Source organism: Convolutriloba macropyga, chromosome 9, assembly GCF_964194025.1.
Source record: "Convolutriloba macropyga chromosome 9, txConMacr16.3, whole genome shotgun sequence".
Taxonomy (NCBI): domain Eukaryota; kingdom Metazoa; phylum Xenacoelomorpha; order Acoela; family Convolutidae; genus Convolutriloba; species Convolutriloba macropyga.
Window position 1 is genome coordinate 3,817,982 of NC_134476.1, and position 8,704 is coordinate 3,826,685.

At 30.4% G+C, this 8,704-nt stretch overlaps 1 non-coding gene across 1 annotated transcript; it reads right to left on the minus strand.

Moving 5' to 3' along the window:
- Window positions 1–8,372: 8,372 nt before the first annotated feature.
- Trnam-cau (transfer RNA methionine (anticodon CAU)) lies at window positions 8,373–8,444 on the minus strand. Its single transcript has one exon. It is a non-coding gene; the product is annotated as a tRNA-Met (tRNA).
- Window positions 8,445–8,704: the final 260 nt, after the last annotated feature.

An 8,704-nucleotide genomic window follows, 5' to 3' on the forward strand; every position in this document is an offset into this window, starting at 1 on the left:
ATTTTCGAATTTCAAGATACAAAAGTGGATTATCAATTACGCCATGACCATCTGACAAACAATCAACAATCTTTATAAATTCACTCTCATACTTTGAGTTTCTAAGGGAATGAATTCCTTCTAAATAAGATGATCCAAGGGTTTGAGTACTCGCGAATCTGATTAGGTATACCCTACATGTATTAAGATTAGGTATAGGCTACATGTATTAAGATTAGGTATAGGCTACATGTATTAAGATTAGGTATAGGCTACATGTATTAAGATTAGGTATAGGCTACATGTATTAAGATTAGGTATAGGCTACATGTATTAAGATTAGGTATAGTCTACATGTATACTCGATATTTGATATTTAAGAGAGAACGTTGAAAACTTTTTCGATTTTTAAGAGAAAACTTTGAAAATTTTTTTTGATTTTTAACAAAAAAGTTGTTTCATTTTTCGATTTTTAAGAAGAAAACTTCTTTGTAAAAATGATATTTAACAATACGCTAATTCAAATTATAAGAAAATACAAATCACAAAACACAAACAAGAAATTAAATACGTAATTTTCGAATTTCAAGATACAAAAGTGGATTATCAATTACGCCATGACCATCTGACAAACAATCAACAATCTTTATAAATTCACTCTCATACTTTGAGTTTCTATGGGAATGAATTCCTTCTAAATAAGATGATCCAAGGGTTTGAGTACTCGCGAATCTGATTAGGTATACCCTACATGTATTAAGATTAGGTATAGGCTACATGTATTAAGATTAGGTATAGGCTACATGTATTAAGATTAGGTATAGGCTACATGTATTAAGATTAGGTATAGGCTACATGTATTAAGATTAGGTATAGGCTACATGTATTAAGATTAGGTATAGTCTACATGTATACTCGATATTTGATATTTAAGAGAGAACGTTGAAAACTTTTTCGATTTTTAAGAGAAAACTTTGAAAATTTTTTTTGATTTTTAACAAAGAGTTGTTTCATTTTTCGATTTTTAAGAAGAAAACTTCTTGGTAAAAATGATATTTAACAATACGTTAATTCAAATTATAAAAAAATACAAATCACAAAACACAAACAAGAAATTAAATACGTAATTTTCGAATTTCAAGATACAAAAGTGGATTATCAATTACGCCATGACCATCTGACAAACAATCAACAATCTTTATAAATTCACTCTCATACTTTGAGTTTCTAAGGGAATGAATTCCTTCTAAATAAGATGATCCAAGGGTTTGAGTACTCGCGAATCTGATTAGGTATACCCTACATGTATTAAGATTAGGTATAGGCTACATGTATTAAGATTAGGTATAGGCTACATGTATTAAGATTAGGTATAGTCTACATGTATTAAGATTAGGTATAGGCTACATGTATTAAGATTAGGTATAGGCTACATGTATTAAGATTAGGTATAGTCTACATGTATACTCGATATTTGATATTTAAGAGAGAACGTTGAAAACTTTTTCGATTTTTAAGAGAAAACTTTGAAAATTTTTTTTGATTTTTAACAAAAAAGTTGTTTCATTTTTCGATTTTTAAGAAGAAAACTTCTTTGTAAAAATGATATTTAACAATACGCTAATTCAAATTATAAGAAAATACAAATCACAAAACACAAACAAGAAATTAAATACGTAATTTTCGAATTTCAAGATACAAAAGTGGATTATCAATTACGCCATGACCATCTGACAAACAATCAACAATCTTTATAAATTCACTCTCATACTTTGAGTTTCTATGGGAATGAATTCCTTCTAAATAAGATGATCCAAGGGTTTGAGTACTCGCGAATCTGATTAGGTATACCCTACATGTATTAAGATTAGGTATAGGCTACATGTATTAAGATTAGGTATAGGCTACATGTATTAAGATTAGGTATAGGCTACATGTATTAAGATTAGGTATAGGCTACATGTATTAAGATTAGGTATAGGCTACATGTATTAAGATTAGGTATAGTCTACATGTATACTGGATATTTGATATTTAAGAGAGAACGTTGAAAACTTTTTCGATTTTTAAGAGAAAACTTTGAAAATTTTTTTTGATTTTTAATAAAAAAGTTGTTTCATTTTTCGATTTTTAAGAAGAAAACTTCTTTGTAAAAATGATATTTAACAATACGCTAATTCAAATTATAAGAAAATACAAATCACAAAACACAAACAAGAAATTAAATACGTAATTTTCGAATTTCAAGATACAAAAGTGGATTATCAATTACGCCATGACCATCTGACAAACAATCAACAATCTTTATAAATTCACTCTCATACTTTGAGTTTCTAAGGGAATGAATTCCTTCTAAATAAGATGATCCAAGGGTTTGAGTACTCGCGAATCTGATTAGGTATACCCTACATGTATTAAGATTAGGTATAGGCTACATGTATTAAGATTAGATATAGGCTACATGTATTAAGATTAGGTATAGGCTACATGTATTAAGATTAGGTATAGGCTACATGTATTAAGATTAGGTATAGGCTACATGTATTAAGATTAGGTATAGTCTACATGTATTAAGATTAGGTATAGTGTACATGTATTAAGATTAGATATAGCCTACATGTATTGAGATTAGGTATAGGTTACATGTATTAAGGTTAGGTAGAGGCTACAGGTAGACTATACCTAATCTTAATACATGTAGACTATACCTAATCTTAATACATGTACACTATACCTAATCTTAATACATGTAGACTATACCTAATCTTAATACATGTAGCCTATACCTAATCTTAATACATATAGCCTATACCTAATCTTAATACATGTAGCCTATACCTAATCTTAATACATGTAGCCTATACCTAATCTTAATACATGTAGCCTATATCTAATCTTAATACATGTAGCCTATACCTAATCTTAATACATGTAGGGTATACCTAATCAGATTCGCGAGTACTCAAACCCTTGGATCATCTTAATTAGAAGGAATTCATTCCCTTAGAAACTCAAAGTATGAGAGTGAATTTATAAAGATTGTTGATTGTTTGTCAGATGGTCATGGCGTAATTGATAATCCACTTTTTTATCTTGAAATTCGAAAATTACGTATTTAATTTCTTGTTTGTATTTTGTGATTTGTATTTTCTTATAATTTGAATTAACGTATTGTTAAATATCATTTTTACAAAGAAGTTTTCTTCTTAAAAATTGAAAAATGAAACAACTTTTTTGTTAAAAATCAAAAAAAATTTTCAAAGTTTTCTCTTAAAAATCGAAAAAGTTTTTAACGTTCTCTCTTAAATATCAAATATCGAGTATACATGTAGACTATACCTAATCTTAATACATGTAGCCTATACCTAATCTTAATACATGTAGCCTATACCTAATCTTAATACATGTAGCCTATACCTAATCTTAATACATGTAGCCTATACCTAATCTTAATACATGTAGCCTATACCTAATCTTAATACATGTAGGGTATACCTAATCAGATTCGCGAGTACTCAAACCCTTGGATCATCTTATTTAGAAGGAATTCATTCCCTTAGAAACTCAAAGTATGAGAGTGAATTTATAAAGATTGTTGATTGTTTGTCAGATGGTCATGGCGTAATTGATAATCCACTTTTGTATCTTGAAATTCGAAAATTACGTATTTAATTTCTTGTTTTTGTTTTGTGATTTGTATTTTCTTATAATTTGAATTAGCGTATTGTTAAATATCATTTTTACAAAGAAGTTTTCTTCTTAAAAATCGAAAAATGAAACAACTTTTTTGTTAAAAATCAAAAAAAATTTTCAAAGTTTTCTCTTAAAAATCGAAAAAGTTTTCAACGTTCTCTCTTAAATATCAAATATCGAGTTATAAAATTTCTCTTAAATGTCGAAAAAAAGTTCAAAATGTGTCATTTAAAAACGCAAAAAATATTCATTTTTCTTCATTTTACGGTATGATTTTGCGCAAAAAAAAGAATTTTTCTTAACATTTTAAAATGACAACTTTCGAACTTGTTTTGTTTTAATAAATATCAATTATAAAAACAAAGATTTCCATTAAAAATCGAAAAACTAATTCCATTTTTTTCTTAAAAATCAATTTTTAAATCGACTTTTTTGTTAAGAAGCAGAATTTTTTATCAAAGTGTATGTAAAAATTCGACAAAAGTTGCTGTGTTTTTGATTGAACATAGCCTGCATAGTTTTTGGAGTAAAAAAATAGTTCAGCTTAAAAAAAATGAATTCAAACAAAAGTATAAATACATCACAAAGTATAAAATTTACATTATGAAATTTATTCAAAAAGAGTTTTCACAACGTAATCTGACAAGTTTTGAATTTCATTGCCAAATGAACGGACTCTTTCAATGATTGCTGGAGGCTCTGTAGGTCGATCACTGATGGGAGTTGAATCATCAGTCAGCACAATGGGGTTGTGAGCTGTTCCGTTCTCTATGGAGGGGGTTGTCATTGACGGTGTAGTCGACATATCAGTCGAACCATAATACTGAGCTGGATCGAAGTTTTCCAGATCGTTAAATGACCACGTGGTGCTAGTATCCACACTCAATTCGCTTTGTTGACTGCTGCCGGCATTGCTCACTATCTGGACAAGGTTGTTCTGCTGCTCTGGACTGGATATTGGACTTGTCTCCGGTGTATTGAACCAGTTGTTGGGAACCTGTCCTTCCTCCCACGGAAATGTGTACTGAATGCTTCCAGCGACGTAGTTGTCTGGAAAATCTGTTCCATTAATGTGAGGATAGTGATGCCCACTGATCACAGCAACTTCGTGACCCATTGCGTGAGTTCCAAGCTGATTCTCCGTAATTGGAACCTGTCCCTGATGATATATGTCAAATTGTTGTCGCTGGTGCTCAATAATGTGCCACACTGTAATAGGCAGTGTTAGAACTGACTCGTAGAGCCCATTCGATAGATCTCTGATGCTTATCCGAGCAGTCTCCTCTGTGAAAGAAACTGAGTAGAGAAGGCTGTTGTTCTGCACTGTAAATTCCATTTCTCAATATGGTGAGACTAGAGTCAAAGGTAGTTGAGAAAGAGGTGATGTTGTTTTTAGAGAACAGAAAGCAAGTGATGCTGGGTGAATTTTTCAGCTCTATTTATACCAAACTCCAACCAATGAGAACAAAATTTCCAAAAAGAGTAATATTTAGCAGAAAAAAATGACGTTATTTTCCAGAAAAGGAAATTTCACAGTTGTAAACTTATCAAAGAAGGAATCAACTCATAGAAAATCTAACATTACTATCCGAAACAAGTAAGCTCAATACTGAATAAACACCAAAAAAGGTAACTTTTACACGTGTTACCCTAGTTAACAGCCAAAGATGGATAAGTTAGAGGAAATGAGTTGACGTAATTGACCAAAAAAGTCAAGCTTTGATAAATTCTCTCCATCTCGTTGAATCTCAAATCGATCTCGGAAAATGTTCCAAATTTGGAACTAAATTTTTGTATATAAATGTTGGGGAGTCGTATTCCAAATCGTACTCTTACTCCCTCTTCATTGTAGTCCTTGTAATAATGAAAGAACAGCGCACTCTGCAGAGATGAAGTATTTGTTAACGGTTCAAGAATTGGGATATATATAGATTGAGACAAATTTCTGTACTGTTCCATTGTCTCTGGGACAGAATTCAATATGAAAAGCATTTCATACTTGTCGATGTGTAGTTCTGACGATAAGTCAAAAGATTGTTTTGTTATGTAGTCATCATACTCGAATTTTTTTTATAGAAAAGGTTGCATATTCAAATCCTTTACTAAATCGGATGATTCTGTTGTTTTGAGTAAAAACATCCAAGAAATTGTAAAAAAAAATAGGAGTCAACATCAATTTCGTCTACTCTGTAAGCATCAGCGATTCCTTCCTTTCTTTTGTAAATTTTTTCCAAAAATTGTAAGTGATTTTTGATCAACATTTTTCACAAATGAATACGGTATCAAGTAAAACCCTGTTAATATAAAAGAAAACTAAAATAGAAAAAGCAATGCATAAAATGAAATCGTTTATCTTGAGAATTAGATTTCTAAAGCTGAAGTCTGATTGGGCGGGAGGTTCTATTACAACAACATTAAGTTGTACAACGTAAATTTGTTCTTCAATAATAGATGGAAACTTTTTCTTGATCTCTCTCTTGTTGTGTTGAAAGCAAATTTATGCGCTAGTTTCTATTTTCAATAAAACTAAATTTGATCTCAGACAGTAAGTTTTATCAATATTTGAGATACACAAATTTGGACTACATTTATTCAAAGCACTAGAAGAATTGTGAATTTTTAAAGAATAATTTTCTGGTTGTATTTTCTTTGGTGAGATATTCTGTATGGAAAAATTCTAGTAAAGCTTAATAAATAAGAGTGAGAGGAAAATGAGAAAAAAGTGTAAAGTTCGAATTTTTCGCCACGGAATGAATTTGTACATTTAAACTGAAAGTTAGTTAATTATATGCAGAACTGTCGCAATTGGAATCATATCAATCTTCTAGAATGTTCTGACATGTCGCCTGAATATAAAAATAGAAATGACGTCATTTCCATATATGGAAGTGATGAGTCATTGTCGAGTAGCTCAAAGTTACGTAGCAGCTTTTAATCATTATACTTTCTGTTTTTTCAGATTCAGTTGCTCCGCAATTTAACCTGATTTTTACCCAATTTATCTTGAACTAACATAACAATGCCTGCTCTCGATAAAAATCTCCCAGTGAAATGCACAAAGTATGGTCACAGTATGACGTAAGTGTGTATCTTTCATTTCGATGATTTGATTGTTAGGCTAACCTGAACAAAAGAAAATCTAAATTATCACAATTTTACTCATTTTTAGCTTCATAACTGTATCAATTGGAAGATTTTTCATTCTTAATAGGTAAAATCCTTCCACTTAAAAATCTTTTTAAAAAGTTGACATTAGATAATTGTTCTAGCGTTGTTAACCACTCGATAAAAATTTGGTTGTGTTCGAACTTTTTTGATCTGTGTAACATAATAAACACGTAGCAAGCTGACGAAATTATCAATTTGCTGTAATATTGCATTATCATTGCCCTCGACACAAAATACTACCAGACCTTGTTATTTGACATGAGAAATGTTTTAGCAAATTTCCTCTAATTTTTGTTGACAATCCATCTCAAAAAGAATTTGTTGAATTTGGTAGGCAAGTTCTTATCGTTTTTTGATTTTCCTGAGATATTTTGGAAGACAAATTATAACTTTTACAGATACTATGCGTCGAACAGACGAGTTTTATGCCATAGGCAACGGTTATTGTATGAGTTTTGTACTTCTTCTGTTAATTTTGCAGCTCAGCTGTATCACGTAGACGAATGGTTGAACTGGGCGCGCAAAGTCCTTTGCTTTCCTTACCGGTCTTGAGAAATTCTTGTGGAGAGCCACATCTCTTCACAAAATTTGTTTCGAATCAACTGATTATGTTCTAGTTAGCACAAAAATTGTGTGTATTAGTCGTTTATCTGTCTTTTTTCTATAAGTCTTTAATTTGTAACTTGAAATTGATAAATTTTGATGGGTGAAAATATAATTTTTCATTTTTATATTAGTGTTTCGTAAAAATTACAAATTTTTGTTGAGTTTGCTTCAATTTAGTAGAGTTTATGCCACTCTATATCAATTTAGCCTAATTTTGAGCTTTGTCATTGTATATTAGATGGCAAAATCTGCATCACATAAGAAACTGTTCACTCTGACGAAATTTATATTGCATTAGTCAACTTATAAGTTGTTGATCAATATTCTGTAGTTTTTATATTGTATTTTGCTCATATTGTAATCTCTCTATATTTGTACTGGTTCAATTCATTTTCTTCATGAAGGTCAATCTTTTCGGCCAATCAGAATCAAGTATTTAACTTAATCTAGAACATATAGAAAAGGGCACTCTATGACATAAAGTACATTAAATTGTTAAAAATTACATTTTTCTAAATATTTAGCATAGAATCTAATCGACTAAGCACGATTTAAAACTAGCTTTTTATTGAGTGTGAGTAGTAGTTCTCCTGTTTTGATGTAAATTGAGTGCAAAAAAACATAATAAACAGAACATGCTAGCTAATAAAGTCGATATTATTTTTTTTAACATTTGTGACTATTACTCAGTTAGCTACGCAAGTTGTTCTTTTCATCGACTTTATTAACCCACTTGGGTAATTGCGCCTCAGTTTTCAGTTTCCTGATACTTTTCCCATGTAAACCTTAGATTGAGTATGTATTTTAATGTGCTCAGTTTACTTTGTGTCTTTTTTTAATTTCTATTTCATTTGCTTTTCTATTATTTGATGTTTTTCCAAGTTATGAGTGATTACGAGTTCACTAGTACTGTGACAATATCAGATTAGCAAGAGGTAGTTTCGATCTACCGACCTCTGGGTTATGAGCCCAGAACGCTACCACTGCGCCATCTTGCTATTTAATGTCGGCTAAAGCTCATCTTAGAACATCTAGGATAAATTTTGAATTTTTAAATTCAGTTTTCAGTAAAGTTTTTGTAAAGTTTAATTCGATATAGCAGATTTTATGCTGTTTGACATCATGTTTGCGTAATTTTGAACCTTTTATTGAATTTTAATGCTAAAAACTTGCACCACATAGCAAACTGTTCACTCTGACGAAAGTTGTATAGTACCAGTCAACCTTAAATTTGTTGATCACTTTTATTTCTTTTTAT